Source organism: Zingiber officinale, chromosome 1B, assembly GCF_018446385.1.
Source record: "Zingiber officinale cultivar Zhangliang chromosome 1B, Zo_v1.1, whole genome shotgun sequence".
Classification (NCBI taxonomy): domain Eukaryota; kingdom Viridiplantae; phylum Streptophyta; class Magnoliopsida; order Zingiberales; family Zingiberaceae; genus Zingiber; species Zingiber officinale.
The window spans coordinates 12,445,966-12,470,849 of record NC_055986.1 but is presented as its reverse complement, the minus strand read 5'-3'; the positions used below and the strand labels follow the sequence as shown (position 1 = coordinate 12,470,849).

Here is a 24,884-nt window from a genome sequence, read left to right as displayed (position 1 = left end):
AATTTTTTTTTTAATCTTAAAATTTTATTTTTAAACTTAATTTTACTTAATTTTTTTAAACCTAAAATCTTTTTTAAAACTTATTTTTTTAAACTTAAAAATTTATTTTAACTTAAATTAAAACTTAATCTTTTTTAAACCTAAACATTTTTTTAATCTTAAATTTTTTTTTAAAACTTATTTTTTTTAACTTAAAATTTTATTTTAACTTAAATTTTTTAAAATTAAAATTTGTTTTAAATTAAAACTTAATTTTTTTTTAAACCTAAAAATTTTTTTCTTAAAATTTTTTTTTAACTTAACAAGTTATTAAAACTTAAAACATTTTTTTTTCAATAGTTAGACTAACCTCAATTCCTACTTGTTGTAGGAAACTAAGTGGATTTTGGATAATGGTTGCTCCAAACATATGACTGGAGATCACACACAATTCACTCAACTCACCTACAAAAGCCTAGGAGCAGTTGCCTTTGGGAACAATGGAAAACTCAAGATAATTGGTATAGGTAACATAGAACTAAAAATTGACTTTATTATTACAAATGTTTTACTTATTGAAAATTTCAAATATAATCTCTTGAGTATCGGTCAACTGTGTGATACTAGGTATAAGGTTAGGTTTTTATCTACAGAATATTTAATCAAACACCTAAACAATCCTAACATAAGCCTAAAAGGGTTTAGAAAAGACAACATCTATGCAATCAATTTAACCACTTCTTCAATTGAGTGTCACTTAACACAAAAAGAAGAAACCTGGTTATGGCATAGAAGGATGTCACACACAAATTTTAGAAATATAAGTAAACTAAATGGATTAGTTAGAGGTCTACCAAAATTACCTAACTTAGACTCAACCATATGTAATGCTTGTCAACAAGGTAAACAGACAAAATCCATCTACAAACCAACTGATCAATCACAAACCAACTCAATACTAGAACTATTACACTTAGACCTATTTGACTCCCATGGAGTCAAATCAATAAATGGAAGCCTATACTGTCTAATGATAATAGATGACTACTCTAGGTTTACCTGGGTAAAATTCTTAAAAAATAAGGATGAAACTTTTGAAATTTTTTCAAACTTTTGCAAACAAGTTGAAAATGAAAAGGACCTTAAAATTAAAAGGATTAAAAGTGATAATGGGGGAGAATTCAAAAATCATAATTTCAACAAGTTCTGTCTTGAAAATGGCTACCATCACGAATTTTCGTGTCCTAAAACCCCCCAACAAAATGGGATTATAGAAAGAAAAAATAGAACCTTACTTGAAGCCTCTAGAACGATGTTAAATGAATACAACCTACCTAAATACTTTTGGGTAGAAGCTGTCAATACAACTTGCTACGTACAAAACAGAACAACTCTAAATAAAATCCATAACAAAACATCTTTTGAAGTTTATCATAATAAACAACCCAATATAAAATGCTTTAGAGTATTCGGGTGTCCCGTTTTTATCCTAAACACAAGAGAACACTTAGGAAAATTCACCTCTAAAGTTGAAAATGGAATCTTTCTAGGCTACTCCCTAAATAGTATAGGCTACAGGGTTTACAATAAGGTTACCTTAAGAATTGAAGAAACCACTAACGTGAAATTTGAAGAATCCAAACAAAATCCAGAACAAACACAACTTCAACCAATTGAATGTGTTCAACAAAATAATAATTCTGAAGGAACTAACCAAACTCTAAGTCCTGAAGAAGAAGAACAACCTCAGGAAAGTCAACCCCCTAGAACTATAAGAGTCAACCCAAATCACCCAACTGATCAAATAATTGGTGACCCAGATCTTAGAGTTCAAACTAGATCATCCTTCAGAAATCTAAGTCAAATATCTTTAATTTCAAATTTTGAACTCAAAACCATAGCTAAATCACTACTTGACCCAGACTAGGTCATAGCTATGCAAGAAGAATTAGCTCAATTTGAGCGAAATGAAGTTTGGGACTTGGTACCACCACCCAAAAATAAGAAAATAATAGAAAAAAATGGGTATTTAGAAATAAATTAAGTGAAACTGGAGAAATTACACGAAATAAAGCCAGGCTAGTTGCTAAGGGGTTCAGTCAAGTAGAAGGACTTGACTATGATGAAACATATGCCCCAGTAGCTAGACTGGAATCCATTAGAATGCTACTAAGTTATGCAGCACACAAAGGGTTTAGACTATACCAAATGGATGTTAAGTCGGCATTCCTAAATGGACTAATAAAGGAAGAAGTCTACGTAGGACAACCACCTGGGTTTGAGAGTCTAGAACACCCTGATTATGTCTATAAATTGAAGAAAGCCTTATATGGACTTAAACAAGCACCTAGGGCATGGTATGAAAGATTAACATCTTACCTAATTTCTAAAGGATTTAACCAAGGACAAATTACCCAACCTTATTTGTCAAATTAATAAAGGAAGATATCTTTATAGCATAAGTTTACGTAGATGACATATCTTTGGTTCAACAAATTCAAATTTCCTAGATGAATTTACAAGTTTAATGGAGCACGAGTTTGAAATGAGTCTGGTAGGCAAATTAACCTACTTTTTAGGATTACAAATCAAACAAACAAATGAAGGTAACTACATTTATCAACAAAAATATACTAAGGAATTACTTAAGAAATTTGAAATGGAAAACACCAAAGAGATGAAAACACCTATGGCAGTAAACACAATCCTAGACGATGATCCCGATGGAAAACCAGTTGATCTAAAGCATTATAGGAGTGCCATAAGTAGCATACTATACTTAACTGCAAGTCGACCAAATATCTTATTTGCAGTTAGTATGTGTGCAAGATACCAAACTTGTGCTAAAGAATCCCATCTGACTCAAGTCAAAAGAATCTTTAGATACCTTAAAGGAACAACAAATGTAGGCATTTGGTATCCTAGGACTAATAACTTTGAATTAATAGGGTACTCTGACTCAGATTATGCTAGATGCAAGTTAGACCGCAAAAGCACAAGTGGCGGATGTCAATTATTAGGTCCATCACTTGTCAGCTGGTTTAGTAGAAAGCAATATTGTGTTGCCCTTTCTACAACTGAGTCAAAATATATAGCAATAGGAGAGTGTGTTGCACAATTATTATGGATGATGCACACCCTAAAAGACTTCAACTTGAACTTCACAAATGTCAAAGTCTTAATTGACAACATTAGCTCAATTAACCTAACAAAAAATCCAGTGCATCATTCCAGAACTAAACATATTGAAATTAGGCATCACTTCATCAGGGATCATGTTACTAAAGGGGACATTGAACTCAAATACATTGAGTCAAAATCCAATTTAGCTGACATATTCACAAAACCACTCCCTGAAAGTGAATTTAGCAATCTGCGTAGACAGTTAGGAATGTGTTTAATAGACTAGAATTTTCAAAATTCAAATTTGCTTTCAAATTGACTGTTTTAAATTCTAGGTTAAAATTATTTTCATTCGTTTTAAAACCTTCCAACTTTTAGAATTTCAAAATAACTTTAGCCTTAGTCTAGAAAAATCCCCTTAGAAATCATGTTCCCCCAGGACTAGTATTTGAGCATCTCACCAACACCCTAGGATTACCTTGCTTGTGATTGACAAACTTAGAAAGGGGTGAGATGTATAGGCCAATTGCCTGGATTTAAGATGCTTATGTCAGTGCATCGATATAAGTCTGGGCGTTAAATACAAAACCTACATTAATCAAGTTAAGTTATTCAGCTTAGTCAACCACTAACTGATCACAATGAACTTAACTTGACTAACCAAGTGAAAGCTGTCATCTTCTGATAGTTAGTAAGTAACTAATTGGTTAGACAGCTATTTTAAATGTCAGGTTTAGGGGGAGGATTAATTTTTCCTTTACTAAAATTGATTTTTGAAAAATACTTTCTTAAAAATATTTTAACAAATTTGACTTATCTTTGTTAACTCTAATAAACTTGGTTTTGAAAATCTTACTTTTACAAAATTATCTTTATAAAACTTATGTTTAAAAAGGTGTTTTAACTTTACAAGCTTACTTTGAAAATTTCAATAATTGGATCTAGCTTTAAAGTTTGATTTGAGAATTAAACTTCACTTCATTTTGAAAATCTGGATTTTGCAAACTTTGACTTGAAAAATAAATTAGCTTTGAAAAGTAGATTTTTTCAAACTTAGTCTTAAAATAAACTAAGGGTTTAGTTTTGAAAAGTAGATTTTCAAACTTAATTTCCAAATTTTTTATTTTGAATGGTTGTAAAGAATTCCAAGTTAAAACTTATTTTGAAAATTCAATTTCTTGAAATTTGGATACTTATACTTGAAAATTAGCTTTTAAAAGTTTGCAAATTCATACTAAGCAATGTTGCTAAATAAATTATTTTTCAAAACCTAGTTATGTTACAAATATTAAATTACTTGGTGAAATTTAAAACTCCCCCAAGTTAACTTGACATCATTTCCTACATTTTTTTTATGTAATCTGTATTTTTGAATGTTTTCCTTGTTTGATGAATGTCAAAGGGGGAGGGATAGGTGGTTAAATTAGACAAACAAAACAAAAATCACTACAACAAAAACCCTCATAGACATCAGTGGAACAACAACGGTTTTAAGCAAAAATCGATGTCTTTGAATATTTTACACCGGTTTTTCCAAAAATCGGTGTCTATGAGCGCAGATTTTCGCTCATAGACATCGGTTTTTTAGGCGATGTCTATGAGCGTCCGTTTTTTCATTAATAGACACCAATTTTAACATCGATTTTTAAAATCTGATGTCTATGATAATTTTCCCACCAATACTTAACTAAAATTTTCAACTCTAACCTAACCCTATATGATGCCGTCCACGGGAGGCAGAGAGAGAGAGAGCCGTCTTCGGGCGACTCACCTTCTCCGCCTCTATCTTCTCCTCCCCTCCCATCGCCGACCCAATCTCGACCTCTTTTATTCTCCCAATTCGAAGCAGACAGAAACAGAGATCGAAGATCTGTGCTTCCGATTCACCGCTCGATCCGCCAAGATGCAGATAGCTTCCGAGAAGGCGTCGTCCCTTGATCTCTTGTCGGTCGTCGTCGCCTCCCTCTCCGACGGATATGGGCTCGATTCCAGCACCGGGGATGCGTTCGTGGAGAACCGGCTGCTGATCACCGTCCTAAGCATAGTCATCGCCGTGCTTGTCGGTTGCGTGGCAATCTTCTTCGTCCGGCGATCGAGCGGAAGGAAGCCAGCCGAAGCCGCTAGTGGTGAAGACCCAGATGGATACAGAGGAGGACCAAGGGAAGAAGAAGGTCACCGTCTTCTTTAGGACGCAAACCAGGACGGCTGAGGGGTTCGCAAAGGTTAGGGTTTTTATCCGAGTAGTTCATTTTTTGAATTTTTCTCCCATGATCTTAGATTCCCCCCCCCCCCCTTCTAGGCGATGGCTGAGGAGGCAAAAGCACGGTACCCTAATGTCATATTTAAAGTCATGGATATCGTAAGATTATCTTCCTTCTGTTTCAGATCATTGGAAATACTACTGATTAATTGACTGATCTGTAGTTAGTTTCCTCAATTATAGGACGAATATGCTACTGAGGATGATGAGTACGAGGAGAACCTGAAAAAGGAGAGCTTGGCTTTGTTCTTCTTGGCTACGTAAGTTGAAAGCCAGGAATTTTTTGTTTTTATAAACGATAAGTTTCCTCAAAGTTCAAGCTGATCCCTTTGTTTTCTTTAGGTATGGAGATGGCGAGCCTACTGATAATGCTGCCCGGTTCTACAAATGGTTTACAGAGGTTCTGGAAACATGCACATTTAGTTAATCTATTCTACCAATAATCCTTTTGCCTTGATCGATTGCTGATTATTAGTTTTTATAGGGGAAAGAAAGAGGAACCTGGTTGGAAAATCTTCAATTTGGTGTGTTTAGTTTGGGCAATCAGCAATATGAACATTTTAATAAGGTTTGGCATGATGAAATTGTCAGTATTCTTTTTGTGGGAATTGCTTGGCTAATATATTTGTGTATTGTGTCCTTGCAAAGGTTGCTGTGGTGGTCGATGAACTGCTTTATGAGCAAGGTATATAGTTGATTTATTTAGTTTGTGATTTGACTAAGTCACATATGCTCCTAAAGCTGATTTTAAATCCTATCTTCAGTTGCAAGCTCAAAGTTCATGCATTTCATTTTTCTAGAGAATTTAACTTGTTTTGTAGACTAATTGTTACTCTAAAAACTTGTAAAGTCAACATGGTATGAGGAGTTACTAAGAAACAGTTGAGTAGTCATGTTATCTGTGAGTTTCATACATACAACTGTAATGTAGTAGTCATGTGCAAGTTTGTAGATGTGTTTAATGAATTTAAGCATCATTCGTACTTGGATATTCTTCTATATTTTTTTTCCTCTGCATAGGCGCTAAGCACATTGTCCAAGTGGGGTTGGGAGATGATGATCAGGGTATTGAGGATGACTTCTCTGCATGGTATGTAGTATCAGCAAACTTTTATGCATGCCATCCAAATTTCAATGTCGGCTACTGCTATTTTTTAGTTTTCTATTTTTTTTCTCTTTTGCCCATCATTATCTCATTACTCCTGTGTGGAATATGAAATATCAACTGTACTTTCAGGAGGGAGCTTCTTTGGCCGGAGTTGGATAAGTTACTTCAGGATGAAAATGAGACGGGTGCATCTACTCCTTATATAGTTGCCATTCCTGAATACCGGGTTGTATTTGTCAAGCTTGAAGAAGTTCCATATCTGGACAAAAGTTTGAATTTTGCAAATGGCCATGCTATTCATGACATACAACATCCATGCAGGTAGAGATGCTCTTTACAAAGACAAATCTGTTGGGTTACTCTACAAGCCTTTGTTGTCATTGCTAGTCTTTTGACATCCTTTGGTATTCATGCTAGCCTCTTGGTTCATCTTCAAGTCAGATGTATATGAATGCTTACTCTGTGATGCCAAAATTTGACTGTCTTGGTAATAATGCTAAAAGAATATAGCTTACTGAACTCCATTTTGCTTCATCATGCTTTAGTTATTCAGATGGTATAGCTAATTTACTCCTTCAGCACACAATTTTATGGAAGGTGGCTGGAAAACTAATCATGCCAAAACCAAAGGGCTTAACATCTGAGATTAAAAAAGCTCCGTCATCTGGACTTAAGTGGTCCTTTTCTCCTAGGACTAACCTGCTATCAGGTGGTGCTGCAAAACTTGAAAAAGAGTCTAGGCAAAAACTAAATGAGTTTTCCAAGGAACTTAGAACATTCAGAAGTGTTGACTTGTCAAGTTAGCACACTAAACTTGTTAGAATGTATCTACAGCAAGTGATTACAATTGTTCACTCTATAACTGATTATTTCTAAATCTAATATTTGGTAATGAATATGCTGAGATAACTTTTTCAGGGGATTAAACTTACATTTACTTTACCAAGGTAATGGAATACTTGTAGATATTTAACAAATTCATGATTCTATTAGGTCGTAACTTTGGTGATGATGGTCTATTTTTTCTTGCTGAAAGCCTTGGTTACAACAGGTTAGTTCTTTTCCTTCCTTTTCCATAACCTTACTTTTTTCTTTTTCCTACTTGTAAACTATTACTGAACCAGACTCTTAAAGGTATGACATTACTAAAGCAAGACATTTAAGCATAACTTTTTTTTGTGTCGTTTAGCATCTCATTAGTTTTTTTCCTAGTCTCAGGCAGCAGAGGAAGTTGATTTTTCTGGCAATGGGATTACAGCAGTTGGCCTAAAGGCACTTTATGGTGTTCTTCAGACGAATACCATGCTTAAAACTCTGAACCTATCAGGAAATAATATTGGCGATGAAGGAGCTAAGGTAAGTCCATTTTTTATTTTTAATTTTACTAATTTTTATGTTTGCGCCTATTCATCTGGAAATAAGAAATTTGATTCTGCTGGAAGTACAGTAGTGTATTGGAATACAAGAAAAATTAAAGTTCATTATCACCATTAATTGATAATTTGATATTAGATGATTTCTTTGACGGTAAATGACAAAATTCTTTAATGGTATCAGAAAATATGCCTTTCTGTTTTTTTTTTCTCAAAAGGTCTCATTCTTCTTGAAGATTTATTTCACATTTTATATGGTTTTAGTATTTGTTATCTACTCTAGAATGTTAATTGTTACATGGATAATTAGACCTTTGATGAGGTATTGACATCATATCGTGTCAGCTATAAAATGTATGTATATATGTCATGGATATCCTTTACACAAGACTCTATTTTTATTATTCTTTGTGTCAGTTTAGCAGTCAGTAGAGGCACTGTACTATCAATAATCTTTTCAATTTTGGTGAATGTTGAAGTTTACACCTGCTTTCTTTTTCAGGAGAATGTGGATATTAAAATTTTAACAAATGATGATGTTCTAGGTGATGCAATACCTTATGATCAGCAAGATGCAATACGCCACCTCTGTTACCAATTCCTTGATTTAATGCCGCCTACGGTATGGATATTTCACCTTGTAATAGTTGTTATTTCTTTCAATTATATTATACACATTAAATGGTCATTAAATAATACTGCATCTGTAATAGGAAGTTGCTGCAATTACACTGGAATTTTAGATCATAAGCTCTACTTTTTTTCCCTTCTTCTAGCACCTCTTGATTTATGATTCAATTTTTTCTCAGTTTGCCACTTTTCTTTTATGGTCTTTCTTTATGAATTTTATTTTTCAAACCTTTATGAATCTCTTATACATAATCAGTCAAGGAGCCTCTGTTATTTATTGATTCACAAGTACTTGTTATTTTGGTAACTAATATAGTTATACTTTAGATCCAGCCCTACTAAAATTTTCAATTAACAGTCACATTTTCACAATGTGATTTGGTCTTATTTGCTGTAGTTTTATTTGATCGTATTAACTCATTTATATTTTATTTCTTATTAGTTCTCTGTTTCTTTTTCTTGGTTATTAGGGAAGAACAAACCCACAATTTCCTGGTTCACATCCAGTTTCTCTTAACAGGTGTGTCTTTATCCTTGTCAATATATATATATATATATATATATATATATACATACCTTATTTATTTAACATCTTTAGCCTGACGTGAAAGACAGCTAGTAGTTCATTGTGTTTCAATGTTCAAATCTGCAAAATTATGAATGTATATTTGGATTTTTGGAACAAACAATCTATTGGTTTACATATATTGTGTTTCCATCTTAAATTCCCATGTAACCATGTTTTGGCTGGTTTGCATTTTAGAATGAGCAACCAAAAGCTTTTATCATTCCTTCCCTTTGAAACATTGATGTAAAACATGTATTTTAAAACATCTCCAGATGTTTGTAACTTTGTGTATTACTATATTTTGCTATGACCTTACTGTTCTAGCCTATGACCTATTTAGTTATCATCTAGTCTCGTGCCATACAGTTTTCATTTTTATCCTTCTCTACCAGCTCAAATCCTATTCTTTTCTAGTGATTACAATTTCAATACATGTCTGTGTCATGAATTTCCACTGTATATGCTAAGTGTGTCAAGAGTTATCTCATGTTGCTTTTTCTGGGTGGTGTAGTTGTCGTTTTCTGAAAGGTGGAAACTACTTGAAGAAGAAGTAATTCGACCAAGGAATTATGAGAGAAAGCAATTAGAATCTGACAGCAAGGGACATCCCATTTATAGATATGATATGGAGCCATTTTCAGTATGTATATGTCAAGATACATGAGTTAATTAGTATGGCATGTTATAGATATTAATTAGTATGGCATCAGTTAATTAGTATGGCATTTTCAGTAATAAGTTGGGAATTTTAGGCAGGATCATGTTTTGGGTGTTGGAGGATTTGGTAGAGTTTACAAAGGTTTGATCAGTGAAGATCTCAGGGATGGGCTGCAACCCCTTCAAGTAGCAGTGAAAGTCCATGATGGTGATAACAGTCATCAAGGTCATAGGGAATGGCTGGTATCCATCTCCAATAACTCAATTGTTGGTTCTGTCTCATTGCTTCCGATTCCTTCATCAAGGTAAAAGCATCGCACTCTCGATTCCGGTTCCTGCTTTAATCTCTTTTAGTCTTGATTTTGATCATTTACTTGCATTGAAATCATTAAACTATTCGTGAATTATCGATCTGCTGTAGTAATGCTGGTGAACTTGATGAAGGACTTGTTTTTATGAGGTCTTGTTAAGTGATGAAACCTTCTACATTGATTTAAATGCAAGCAGTTGGTTGATTATTCAATTAGTGCCCTGTAATTTGTATACGGTTCATTAGTACCACAATGATTATGCGAGCATAAAAATGAAACAATAACATATTTTCCAACTTGTCCAGTAATTTTTCATTCTTTAATTTGTTGGATACAAGTTCAATTGTTAATTAACTTCTATAATAGAGGAACAAATGGCCATCTTTTGGATTTGCAATTCTATTTGACGTCAGCTATCATATTACTAAACTTTCATTCTGATAATGCCGAGGCACAAAACTTCCAGATTGCTAGTTTTTTGTTTTCTCTCTATATATTTTTTTCATGGATCATGAGTTACCTTGGACTTTTGTTATCAATAAACTCTTGCAATCTCCTCAAATACTCCTTATTATGTTGTTATGTATGTAGAAATATGAGCGGACAACAGGAGAACGTTGCAGCTCCAAAGTTGAATGAAAGGATATTGTCGTCATTGTCCAAGAGATCAGTGGCTGCCCATCCTTGGCATGATCTTGAAACAGGTAACCGAAAACGAAAGAAACAGTTCCACTAATATTTACACATCTATTAATTTGATTTGTCTCAGTATCTGTTTCTGAACATGAATTTGCCTCCAGGTAAAGAGGCCCCTGTTGTGTTCAATGTGGTAAGTGTACTTTTTTCCTTTTAACTGATAAAATGTACAAAATAAAGTATCAGAAGTGATATTGTTTTTTACAAATGCAAACTAATTTTGAGTAAATCATCTTTTTGCTCATTTATCAAATTAGATTGCCTCCCAAAAGGATGTAAGGGTTAGATTTGAACTTGTTATTCATAGATCTATCACTATATGATGTGGTTGAGATAATTGATGAATGTTTATCTTTTTAAGCATTCCAATTAGTCATCTTGTTACCTGGTGCTCTTATTGCATTTTCAACTATGATCTTTGGTCTTGGTTTACTAATATATTATTTATGTGTTTTTACAGTTTACAAATCTCAAGTACTCCAGAGTTGAAATTGATGAAGTGCGGTTCGAGTGGGTTGAATGCATGCTAGATTACATTTGAAGTGTGGTTCTACCTTGATGTGTTAAAGGAATGTTCTACCTTGATTTTGATATCTATTAGCTAGCTTTTGATGTAAAAAGAATGTTTGAGTATTTTATGGATACTGTTGTAAGAAGATTATTTATATAATTTGTGAATATTTGTATATTTTATGGATATTGTTGAATGAAGAATATTTGTATAATTTACGAATATTTGTGTTTTTTTTTTATTATTGTCGATTTTTCATTGTTTCGGAAATCAAATTTTTGCTGTTAAAAATATACATATTACATCTGTTTTCCACCGCTGTAAAACCGATGTTATTAACTAATATTACATCGGTCATTTACCACTGCCAAAACTGGTGTTATTAACATACAATATTACATCGGTTTTACACCGTTGATGAAACGGTGTCGTTAAGTGATACTACACCGGTTAATAACCGATTCGAAGACCGGTGTCGTTAAGTGATACTACACCGGTTTTAACCCGATGTCTAAAATGGCAGACTTTTAACATCGGCTTCATAGACATCGGTCGAAAATGAAATAGACACCGGTGGAAAACCGATGTCTATGAGGATTTTTGTTGTAGTGAATTAAAAACTAACTTAAACCTCATGGTAGAACAAAATGTTTTAAATTTTTTCTCGCATATTTTTACTAACTTAACCAGGTTGTCATTCCATCAAAAAGGGGGAGATTGTTGGTGCGGTTAGCACTAACGGTCTAACTCGGGTTTTGATGAATGACAAATCGGATTAAGTTAGGTTTGTTGTGATCTAACACTCTGACCGAGTGTGCAGACGAAGTCCAGACAGGTCGACGGGCTGACCGGATGTGTGGCAAGAAGTCCAATTAGGTCGACGGGCTGACCGGATAGCTGGCGAGAAGTCCAAGCGGGTCGACGGGCTGACCGGACATCTGGCAGGTGAGTAAAGGTAAGTCACTGGAAGGGAGTGACTATGAGGACGCGTTACCAGGAAGGGAACATTAGACGTCGATCCGACTTAGATCCATTTCGGATATCTAAGTCGAGATCGTGACTAGATTCCGGTCTCGGAAAGACGAAATCTAAGTCATACTCTTTTTTGCTATAAATTGAACTAACACTCTATTTTGCAGGTTATAATCTATATATTTGCCTCGGACTAACCTTGTTTTGCAGGAAATGTGCTCCCTGGAAAAAGGTGGTCCGGGCGCCCGGAGGGGATCCGGGCGCCCGGGAGGCAAGTTTTATCCCGATCGCGCGTCGCCACGTGGAGCTCACTGGTTGGACCTGCCACGTCCCACCAGGGCGCCCGGAGGGGATCCGGGGCGCCCCGAGCTTCATATAAAAGAAGGGGCAGGGGTGGAGCTTCAACAACAACTCAGAATCCAAGATCTGCTGCTCTGTGCTCTTGCGACACCACGAAAAGCTTTCCGACTCAGTGCTGGTTTTGTTTTAATTCTATTGTCGGTATTTTCTTTACCTGTCAATTCTTGTACTTAACTCTGTAATATTCGAATTGATAGTGATTGCCCACCGAAAGCGGGCAACGACCGCGGGCCTTGGAGTAGGAGTCGACACAGGCTTCGAACCAAGTAAAACCGAACTGTGTTAGCCTTGCCTTCTTACTTTGTCTTTTCTTTTCCGCTGCGCTTACTCGACGAAAGTTTTATTCGATATTCACCCCCCCCCCTCTATCGAACGCTTACGATTCAACAGTATGGTCACTTCGAAGAGAATTGGAGATACAATTCTTAGAGCTTTTCATCGAATTAGGCATGCTCATGGCCAAGAACGAACACACTCATGAGAACTGAGTTGTATCAAGGAGAGTCTTGGGTGAGATATATCAATGTTTACACAGACGGCAAAACAATTCAAAGACATCGCGTCTACTGTCAACTAGTAAACAAGCAAATCTTCATAAGGGAAAGTTCAAAGGGAAAAACCTATCTATCCTATACTGGACTCAACTGCTAAATGCTATCACATACCCTATTTCCATTCATATGGGGGGTTATTGAATATATGTGAATGGAGAAGAGGTGGAAGAGGAAAGACGCTTCATTGTGAGTGGGACTTTATTCCCACATTGGGAGTTTCAAGGCATATTGGTTGATTTATATTGATTCACATGCATCGATGATGTGAACAAATGAGAGAGACTCTCTCTCACGCGTAGGTACGCAAGGTGGTACAAATCTCGGGCCCGAACTGCACTGAACCAAATTAACTCATATGTGAGCATGACCTGCACGGGCCTGCACACGCTGAATGTCGGACCGATTAGGGCAAAATTTGTCCAAGTGGAACAACCAACAAGGTAACATAAGCATTAACTATTGTTAATGGCGATTGTATCCTGCTCGATGGAGTACCCGTGATAGCAGTCGGGTATCTCTCAGTTCACTGTGACCACCACGGTTAACCATTGTATCCTGGGAAATAGACTACCCGAGAAAACCTCGAAGCACAGCCGGAGGTGGGGTGAATCTATTTCAAAGAAACTGGGTCCATTGCAGGCCTCGGTTCGCTTCACCTGCTCAAGCTACTCTGCCTTTAGGCCACCCTATCTTCTACTGTTTGGCCTGATCGATCGCTCTATTGCACTACCTAGTCGGCTGATATACTCAGTCTGATCTGTGACTTAGCCGCCTTGCTCACTTGGCTACTCTGCGCCACTCAGCCTGATCAGACACTCTACTGTACTACCCACTCGGGAGCTTTACTCGATCAGCGACTCTGCTCCACTCATCCACTAAGACTCATCATTCGGCGGTCTCCACTACTTGACCTCTTAGTTGCCTGAACGTTAGGCCAGTTCAGCCGATCTATCCGCTCGACCGTTCTATCCATTTGACTATCATGTAATTTGCACTCAGTACTTAATAGAAATTAGTCTCCGTTGATAATTTAAGGTTATTTGTTTAAATCAGACGGATAAATTTAATTTAATTGAATGTAATTTAAATTTGACTTCGACGGATTGTCCAATAACATGTGAAGTAATTAGAATGTTCAGTTTCGCACCTTTTCCCTTTTAGCGCATGGTGAAGCAAATAACCACATGTTCACTGGCAAGAAAATAAGTACTGCCGAAACTGGTGAAGGAGAACGACAGTACTCTAAGTAGCAACCAAGACCGATAAGGTATTACGATTCCTATCTAGCCAATGCAAAACAAAGTATAGGCATTAAATTAGAATATTCGATTTGAAGCATATAATCAAGTGTTCATTGGAAAAATACTGCCGAAAGTGGTGAAGGAGAACGACAATACTCTAAATGGCAACTAAGATCGACATGTTGGACAATCGGAGATATAATGGAAATTTATTGAATTGGCCTGAGTTGGCTTCCTTAAACCACATTCGTTCTACTGTACTTAAGGTTAGGACGACTATTTTTCAAAATAGCATAATCATATACCCAACCAAATACTGATGGTTCACTATGAATTAAGAAAATATCCAATATGAATTTCAACAATTAATATTCAATGCGCACAAGTCATATGATGCGGTGATGATGAAGGACCCTACCCTCTGCCATGGCGGAGATTAAAAGAGGTCAAAGTTAAGGCGATCAACACACAGATGGCATCGGCCGGTCGGGCGAAGTATGCTCCGACCGGGAATAAGGCTCCGACCCGCCGTCGCCTTCCACACGGGGAGCAATCAAACAACCGACGTTCAAGGGAGACAATGTACAGAAGTCAAGCCAAGTGGCTACCCCGCTCGGTCAGACAACAGAGATCAATGTGTACAGAGTTCAACTTCGGTCGAGCGGCTATCCCGCTCGGCCTGGCAGCAGGCTTCAACCGAGCGGCTACCCCGCTCAGCCTGGAAATGGGTCTCGACAGTGGCAAAATGGAACTTCGGCCGAGTAGACACGCACGAGAGTAGCAAGGTTCTGATCGACCGGACGGTGCACCAGAGCGGCGAGATCCAGGCCGAGCGGTCATCCCGCTCGGCCAAGCAGTACAGTACATTGATATCTATCGACATCCTTTTGGGAGTTGGTGCCGCCGACACCGGGCATGGGGCAGTCAGAAGATTGTACGGCAGAAGCTTCCATTGTCACTTAAAAGATATGTTTGCCTTGTTAAGATACTGTGTCAGGGACACTTTACTGACAAGCCTTTTCAGGAGAAGCTTTGAGAAGTGTGCTCACCTTGAGAAGCGTGTACACGCGCTACTAGAGCTCTATATAAAGGGTGGCCAAGCATCAGCGAAGGTACACAATACATGTGCTATTCACTGTTTGAGCTACAATTTTCTTGTTGCTCCGCTTTCCACTTCATCATCGGTGACTGACTTGAGCGTCGGAGGGCCAACACCGGGGACCCCTTCCCTGGCTCGGCACTGACATGGTATGTGTTGTAGGTCCGTGCGGAGTCCACCAGAGGTCAGCATGAACACCACATCCCCAGTTTTCCGTCTCTTCGACATTCGGGCATGATCATATTTGGCGTCATCTGTGGGAACGTCACCTAGATCCGATCCTAGAAGATGGAGGATGCTGGACAACTTACCACCATGACGCTCACCCAAGAAGAGCTCGAGATGCTCATTCAAACCCGAGCGGCGAAGATAATCGAGCAGCAACAACAACAGGTGTTAGCCAATTGGTAAGCACCGCAGCCTGCAACATCTGCGGCCGATAGACAAGCGGGCCCGGAAGACCGAGTGGAGAAAATCTCCGTATATGGGAAGAACCGAAGGCCGACTGGCACACAGGGGGAAGCGTCGCCCGCACCGATCCCCTTTCATCACGCTTTGTTCCAAACCCCCTCGGAGATAGCCTAGGCGCATCAAGAGCGGGGATCGTCTTTGGATGATACTTTCATTCGGGATGCACGGAAAGGCAAGGCGCCCCGAAACAACACATCGCCAGAACGGATCAACCGACAGTTCTCAGAGGAGATCTTAAAGGACCCTCTACCCATGCACTATACCTCGTTAGCGATCGGGACATGCAACGAATCAACCGATCTAAAGGATCATTTGGATCGGTTCGACAACGAGGTCACGTTGCACCAGTATACATATGGGGTGAAGTACAGAGTCTTTCTCACAACACTCTCCGGATCGATGCAACGCTGGTTCCGAAGACAGTCGGACGGCTCAATACGAAGCTTCAAAGATTTTTGAGACACATTCAAGCATCATTTCGCCAATAGCCGACGCTACCAGAAGATGAGCGTCAGCCTCTTTACCCTAAAGCAAGGGCCTAAGGAAGCGTTCCGAGTGTACATCCAGCCGTTCAACCAAGTGGCCATAGACATCCCCTCAGTCTCATCCGAGACAATAATGAATGCCTTCACCCAGGGGCTCGTTGAAGGAGATTTCTTCCAATCGCTCATCAAGAAGCGACCCAAGGACTTCAACCACATGCTCAAGAAGGCCAATGAGTATATAAACGTGGAAGAAGCCCAAGTGGCCAGAAGAAAAGAGGCGACGACTGAACGCCGACCGATAAGCAGCCATCAGCCGCCCAAGGGGCGCGGGCGCACCAGGAGACCAGAGTACATACCGTACAGCATGTGGCGTCCGGTACACCGAAGGCGTGTAAGGGCAAAGTATGGACGCCGATGTTTTGCTCTTTCCACCAGTCGTCGACCCACAACATTGTGATTGTCGCGGTCTGACACCAATCGTCAGCCGACCGGCTCCAAGAGGACACCGCCGCCGATCTCCTTCTCCCGATCAGCATCAAAGACATCGATCTATCGGGCGACGAGGCGAAAGAAAGACGCTCGAGCGGCACAATTAGCACCAATGGAGGGATAGTGTCGATCTGTCCCGAGGCCCGGCCGAGCAAAATAGATACTCCACTCGGGAAGAAGAGAATAGAAACAACGTCGCTCGAGGAGAGATAGGCATGATCGCCGGTGGGTCGACCGACGATGACTCCAACAGAGCCAAGAAGTCGTACGCTCGGCGGCTGGAGATCTATGCCGTAGGATGCGGCATGGAGAATGCAAAAGGGCCCGAGATCAGCTTCAACCCCAACGATTTGGAGGGAGTGGAGATCCCTCACGACGACGCACTGATCATCCGAGAGGTAATTGCTAATTATAGTATTCACCGAACTTTTATTGATATAGCGAGTTTGGTGAACATCATCTTCAAAAAGATGTTTAACCAACTACAAATGGATCGAAGTGAGTTGCTGCCCATGACGACCCCACTTTACGGCTTCACGAGCAATGAGGTACTATCACTCGGACAAGCCTGACTGACCATCTCGCTCAGAAAAGAGCCACTGAGGAGAACCAGGACCACCAACATCATCGTGGTGGACGTCTCGTCGGCTTACAACGTCATCTTGGGCCGACCGGCCCTCAACGAATTTCGAGCGGTGGTGTCCACCTACTGTCAGAAGATCAAGTTCCCGGTGGATAACCGAGTGGGTGAGGTTAAAGGCGACCAACTGGCTGCTCGACGATGCTATGTCGAGATGGTCAAGACCGAGGCGAGAAGCGCTCGGAAGATTCTGCGACTGGAGGTAAATGCAATCACCGAAAAACCCCCTACCTTGGTGTACAAAGAAAAGGAGGTGATTCAGATCCACCCCAGCCGAGCGCAGGCAACAACCTTCATCGTCGCCGACCTGGAGGAGGAGGAGAAGGCAGAGCTAGTCGCCTGCCTTAAGCAAAATCATGATGTGTTCGCCTAGTCAACACATGAGCTGCCCGACATCTCCCCGAGCGTGGCTCAGCACGAGCTTCATGTCTGACCGGATGCTCGGCCAGTGAAGCAGAGAAAAAGGGATTTCAACGTAGAGCAAAATGTGATCATCCGGGTGGAGATAGAGAAGCTATTGGAGGCCGGCCATATTAGGGAAGTTCAATTCCCGAGCTGGCTAGCTAATGTTGTGTTAATCTCCAAGTCAAGCAACAAATGGCGAGTCTGCATTGACTTCCACGATCTGAACAAGACCTGCCCAAAGGGCTTCTATCCACTGCCCAGGATAAACTAAATGGTGGACTCAACGGTGGGATGCAAGCTGATCTGCATGCTCGACGCGTACCAAGGATACCACCAAGTGTCGCTCGACTGCAAAGACTAGGAGAAGGTTAGCATCATTACAGCCGACGGAATGTACTGCTACAATGTCATGTCGTTCGGACTCAAGAACACCGGAGCCAATTACCAAAGGCTGATGAACAAGGTGTTCCGATGGCAGATGACAGTAATATGGAGGTATATGTCGATGACATATTAATTAAATCCCTCCGAGTTGCTGACCTATGCGCAGATATCAACGAGACTTGCCGGACGCTGAGGACTTATGGGATAAAATTGAACCCCGGTAAGTGTCTGTTCGTCACGAAGAGTGGTCGCTTCCTGGGTTATATTGTCATCGAGCGGGGCATTGAAACCAACCCGAGCAAGGTTAAAACTTTGTGAGATATGTCGCCGCCTCAGAACTTGAAGGAAGCTCAAAGGCTGATCGGTCGGATCACAACCCTATCCAGATTCATATCCAAGTCGTCCGATCAGAGCTTGCCATTCTTCAAGGTGCTGGACTGAGCCACGAAATTCCAATGGGATACTGAGTGCCACCGTGTGCTGGAAGAGCTGAAGGAATATCTAAACTCGTTGCCTATATTAGTCAAGTCAGTTGTTGGTGAGCCACTTTGGATTTACCTATCATCCAACGAATATGTCGTTGGATTAGCTCTGGTTAGGCAGAACAGCCAAGAGCAGTAGCCTATATATTTTTTGAGCCATATATTGAAGGATGCTGAATTTCACTACACCGGTCTTGAAAACTTGGCGTAGGCTTTGATTCTAGCCACTCGGAGGCTTCATCCGTACTTCCTAGCGCACACAATCATCATGCTAACTAACAGCGCCCAGGGACGAGTCCTTCTTAACCCAGAAGCATCAGGAAGGCTAATCAAATAGACGACCGAGCTAAGCGAGTTCGACATTCAATATCAACCCCAAGTGACAATCAAGGCTCAGGCCCTGGAGGATTTCATCATAGAGGTCCAGAGTGATGAGCCGGTGGCAACATAGAAGATATATGTGGATGACTCGTCCACTCGGCAAGGCAGCGGAATCGGCATATTTCTTATCTGACTTTGGGAGGACCGGATGCAGCTATCCATTCGGTTGGACTACAAAGCCACTAATAATGAAGCAAAGAATGAGGCGTTGATAGCTGGCCTACAGGCAGCTCGGCATGTAGGAGCAGTTAAAGTCTTCATCCACTTAAACTCCCAGCTTGCCGCCCAGCAGCTATCTGGGACGCTCTAAATAAGCAACACTCAGCTGAGCCTCTATGCGGAGGCTTTCGAGAAGCTGAAGACCAACTTCCAGGAGGTCATCATTCAAAAGATCCCCCGATTGGAGAACCAAGCGGCGAATGAGCTGGCAAAATTAACTAGTTTGCTGTCCTCGATCGTCATAGGGCAGTCAATCGAACAAGTCTCGCTCATGGTGCACATCGACCGGATAGAAAGAATAACCTTCCCGAATAACTGGAGGGCGATCCTAACAGAGTTCCTGCAGTCTGGAGCTACACCTGCCAATCCGGAAGAAGCCCGCTTGTTAAAAAAGAGGGTCAGGCAGTTCACCTTAATCGAGGACCAGCTTTACAAGAAAGCCTTCTCCAGACCCCTCCTCAAGTGCGTTGGATCGGAAGATGTCGAGTACATCCTGCGGGAGGTGCACCAAGGCTCTTGCGGAGGTCATCCGAGTGGCCACGCACTAGCCCATAAGATACTCTTGGCCAGATGTTTTTGGCCGACTCTCCAAGAGGACGTCGCTTGGACAGTGGCCACCTGCTTGTCCTGCCAGAGGTATCACAACCTGCCGCATTGACCGACCGAGGAAATGAAAGCATCCATGGTATCATGCCGGTTCGACCAATGGGGCATGGATATCGTTGGGTAATTCCCAATGACGGTCAGTCAACGGAAGTTTCTGCTCATCGCGATTGACTACTTCTCTAAGTGGGTGGAAGTCGAGCCGCTTACGAGAATAACTGACAAAACATCATTTGCCAGTTTGGTATCCCATGCCGACACGCCGACTAGTATCCGACAATGGAAGACAGTTCGTCGATCAGAAGCTCAGAGAATGGTGCAAGGGCTATGACATCCAATAAGTCTTCACCTCTGTGGCCTACCTTTAGGGCAATGGGCAAGCCGAAGTTGCCAATCGGGAGATCCTCAGAGTTTTACGTGCTCAACTTGGCCACATGGGAGGCAGTTGGGTCAATGAGCTCCCCAGTGTGTTGTGGGCCCTCCGCACGACCCTGAAGGAGGCGACCGGCATAAACCCCTTCCATCTGATATACGACGGCGAAACAGTTGTCCTTGTGGAGGTCAGAGTAGAATATGATCGAGTGCAGCACTACGATGAAGGAAACGCCGAACGGAGGCTCATGGAACTTGACTTGGTGGACGAAATGCATGCAAAAGTCGTGGTTCGGATAACGGCGTACCAACAGTAGATGAAATAGAACTACAACCGGAGGGTGATCCCGAGGTCCTTCCAGGTCGGCGATCTTGTCTGGAAGAAAGTAAAGCTGGTCGGCAACGTCACCAAGCTCGAGGCTCCATGCGCAAGACCTCTCAAGATCGTGCAAAAGCTCCATTCGGGCACCTACTATCTGGAGGATGAAGAGGGGAGGCAACTCGAGAGGTCATGGAGCACGAATCATCTTCAACTCTACCGGGCAGGATGAGAGGTGCGCGAGTGAATACTGTATTTTTTGCATTTCTTGTATGTCTCACGAACGTAGGGCACAATATGAATAAAAAGTGAAGGCCTCTTGAAATGCATATTCCTCAACGGTCGAACGACGACCTTAAACCCGGGTCTACATCGGGTCTACATCGAGTCTACATCAACGATCGAGCGACGACCTTAAACCCTTGTCTCGATCGACGGTCGAGCATCGACCTTAAACGCGTGTCTCCACCAACGGTCGAGTGGCGACCTTAAACCCGGGTCTACATCGAGTCTACATCAACGGTTGAGCAGTGGCCATAAACCCTTGTCTCTATCGACGGTCGAGTGGTGACCTTAAACGCATGTCTCCATCAATGGTCGAGCGGTGATCTTAAACCCTTATCTCCATCGATGGTCAAGCGGCGACCTTAAACCCTTGTCTCCATCGACGATCGAACGACGACCTTAAACCCGAGTTTTCTTCAACGATCGAGCGGCGACCTTAAACTCGAGTCTTCATATATTCTTCATCAACGGTCGAGTGGCGACCTAAAACCTGGGTCTTCATCAACAGTCAAGCAGCGACTATAAAACCTTGAGTCAGAGACTCCCATGTCGATCGACCGATGATCCTGTCCAAAAGTCGATGAGATGAATGTTGGGGATGTGACGCTCCTGCTTACAACACAAGCAACGTCAGTGCGAGCCAGGAAAGAGGTCCCTGGCAATCGCCCTTCGACGCTCAAGTCAGTCTCCAGCGAAGTGAGAAGAAGGAGAAACGAGAACTGTAGCGCAACAGTAGAAATCATGTGAAAAACATACCTCCGCTGATATTTGGACCTCTTTATATAGAGAGCCCCAGAAGCGCACGTCCATGCTTCCCTAGGTAAGCACGCATCTCCAAGCTTTCCTTGAAAAGATATGTCAATAAAGTATCCCTGACACAGTACCTTAACGGGTTGAGCATATCTTTGAAGTGACAGTGGAAGCTTCTGCCGTACGATCTTCTATCAGACCATGCCGCCTGTTAGCGACACTAGCTCCCAAAAGGATGTCGAAAGATAGCCACTCGGCGGAAAGCCCGCTGTCCACATGTTCAACTGTTGCCCGAGTGGTATAGCCGCTTGGTAGATAGTTCAATGTCTGCGTGCTCCGCTGATGTTGAGTTTGTTGCTAGACCGAGCGGAGGAGCCGCTCAGCTCAGCTTCTGATCGGCATATGACTCGCCCGACCGGCCAACACTGTCCACCCGTTTACCATCTTGACTTTGACCTCCCTTGTGGCAGCAGGGTGGGACCCCTCATCATCACCGCATCACAAGTCTCCCCTTCAAGTCTAGTCGAAGGAGATTGTAGTCCGACTGACTTGATAATTGTGTGAGCAGATTCCCTCTCGATTGGCCTTTATCACCGCAAGGTTCGGGGTGGATTAGATCCTAGCCAATCGGCCTGCTGGGCATGTTGAACTGACATAAGTACGCTCCTTCTATCCAATCGGTAGGACGGAGGTTTGTACTTGTAGAAATTTTCCTGGGCTGTCTTGGGCGAGCGCGATGACATCACCTAAATTTCTTGGAAATCATGCAAATCCCTGCGCATTAAGGTTGAACGAGCTTCCATGTCATTCCGTCATTAAATGTCGACCCGTGGTGGCGTGACATGTGTTGTGTCTGTCTCTGTCGCATGCCTGATGAGACAGGCGTGATGCGACATTTGGCGGTTTGAACTCAACAGTGAGAACATGGCCTGGATTTTCGTGACCTAAATCAGACATCTCCGGTCGATCGAGCCCGGGCCTTATAAGCCCACTGCACCACTTCCTTCGCACCTTTCGCATGCGAGTTCCTGGCGTCCAAGTTCTTGCTTCTTTCGATCTCCGGCAATCTTTGGTGCTTCTTCTTCGGCGATCCCAATTTTCTCGATGACCCTTCTCCCGTAAGCTTTCTCACCATCGCATCTGTTTCTGATCCTTTTTCGGCTTTTCTCCTTGCTTTGACGACATTCAAGCAACCTTTTTCTATCTTTTTGATCGCCTTTTTTCCTTTTTGCGTCTATTTTTGCAATGGCCAACTCCTCTCAGTAGCTCGCTCTTGTCACCGGACTCTGGTACACATCCATGGAGTCTAGGTTTGATGGGGGTGACGCTGAGAGCCTAAGAGACATTTTGAAATTCCTTCTGATCATCATATCATCCTACCTTCTTCGTCTGATCTGCCCAACTACCCACCGACCGACTGCATTTATTTCTTTCGAGACCAATTTATCACCGGTCTTTGGTTTCCCCTTCATCCCTTCATTCCCGTAGTGTGTATATATTTTCACATCTCTCTTAACCAACTCATGTCGAACTCCTTCCGACTGCTGTGCAGCGTTGTTATTTTGTTTCAGCTGCACGACATCCCTCTTACCCCCAGATCTTTCATTATTTTTATTATCCCAAACTGTCCGATCCGGGAACTTTCCTTTTCCAGTCTAGAGTAGGTCTAGTCTTCTTCGACAAGATGCTGACCTCCAATAAACACTGGAAGGAATACTTTTTCTTCATGCGCCTTCTTGAACGGCTAGATTTTTCGACCGACTGGTAGCTCGAGGTGGTGCCTCAGCCCCCTCTGAAAAGCTACAAGTGCCAATCGGATTACTTGAACATCACCTCCATGCTGGTCAGTTAAAAGTATGGCATCCATAAGCTATTGCTGGAGGGCGTCTTGTACATCTTTGGCCTGAGTCCGATCTGCACCCGGTTACCAACCAGCCGAGGTATGAAGCTTATTTAATTCCTCCTTTGATGCTAACTAATTTTTTTCTTTTCTTTTGCAGCAGCTGTCATGATGCGAGCATGCATGCATCGACAACGCGAAGCTTAAGGACGTCGTGATCAATGCGGTGGCCACTGAAGAATTGGAGAGCCAAGGCCTTTAGCCGATCGGCTCCCACGAAGATCCGCTCGACCTGAGCAAGGAGACACCCGTGGTGGTGGGCAAAGGTGAGGCTAGCCGCGCACTGAGCGAAGGAGCCACCCCGGGATCGCAACCTTCGACTGGGCAACACCCCCTATTCATGTCAAGGAGCCAGCGAGCTCGGCCTCCTTTGACGTGCCTTGAACTGGTGCAAGAGGCGCCGAGCCAAACCTTCATCGTGCTCCACCACTTCGGGGGTGTAGTCGACCAAGTGGGTAGAGACATCGACCCCAACTCTGGTTCAGTAAACGGTGGCCTCCGCGTCATCTGATCGGACGTCATCCCTTGCTGAGCTTCCACAAGAAACTCTTGTCGTGCCATCGGTGGCCTTCATGCCGCCGACATCGAAGCCATCAAAGGTAAAGAAGTCTGGCATTAGTCTGGAATCCACCTCCCGACCGTCCGAGTGGGAGATTATCATACAGGGGCCGCTCGCCAAAATCTAGGAGGACGCCCGAGCTCGCGCAGCGATGATGCTGCCAGGCGCTCTTGTAAACAACCACACCAAAATATCCACTAGAGTAAGTATTTTAATGTAAATTCAGAATTTACCTCCGATCGGCCTTCACAAACTCCTTATTGCTTGTCCACAGTACTGGGTGGAGAACCTGGCCATATGCCATAGGCTTGCATGTTTGGAGGAGGAGGTGAAACAGCTGAAGGCGTCGAGCGGCCAATCCTCCACTGCTCAGGAAAAGACCGAGGTCGAAGTGGCTAGACTCCAAGCCGCTATGGAGAAGAGCGATAAACTGCTCGAGGCCGAACGACCCAAGAGCGCCAGGCAAGCCACCATGCTGGAGCGGGTGAATAAGTAGGTCGCCACCGTTGATAACAAGATCGAGTCATCGATTGCAAGGAAGAGCCGAGCCATCGCCGACCTGGATGATAAGAATAAGGAGGCTCAGGCCCTCGCCTAGAAGCTGAAGGAGGCCGAAGACTTTCTAGTGGTCGAGCAGGATAGTAGCTCGGTCGAAGAAGCGGCCCTTCGCGGCTAAATTTCCTCCGCCAAGGATGAGT

At 42.0% G+C, this 24,884-nt stretch overlaps 1 long non-coding RNA gene across 1 annotated transcript; it reads left to right on the top strand.

Moving 5' to 3' along the window:
• The first annotated feature begins 5,545 nt into the window (after positions 1–5,545).
• LOC122040799 lies at positions 5,546–5,865 on the top strand. Its single transcript, XR_006128730.1, has 3 exons — positions 5,546–5,622; positions 5,705–5,762; positions 5,847–5,865. It is a non-coding gene; the product is annotated as an uncharacterized LOC122040799 (long non-coding RNA).
• The last annotated feature ends 19,019 nt before the right edge of the window (positions 5,866–24,884 follow it).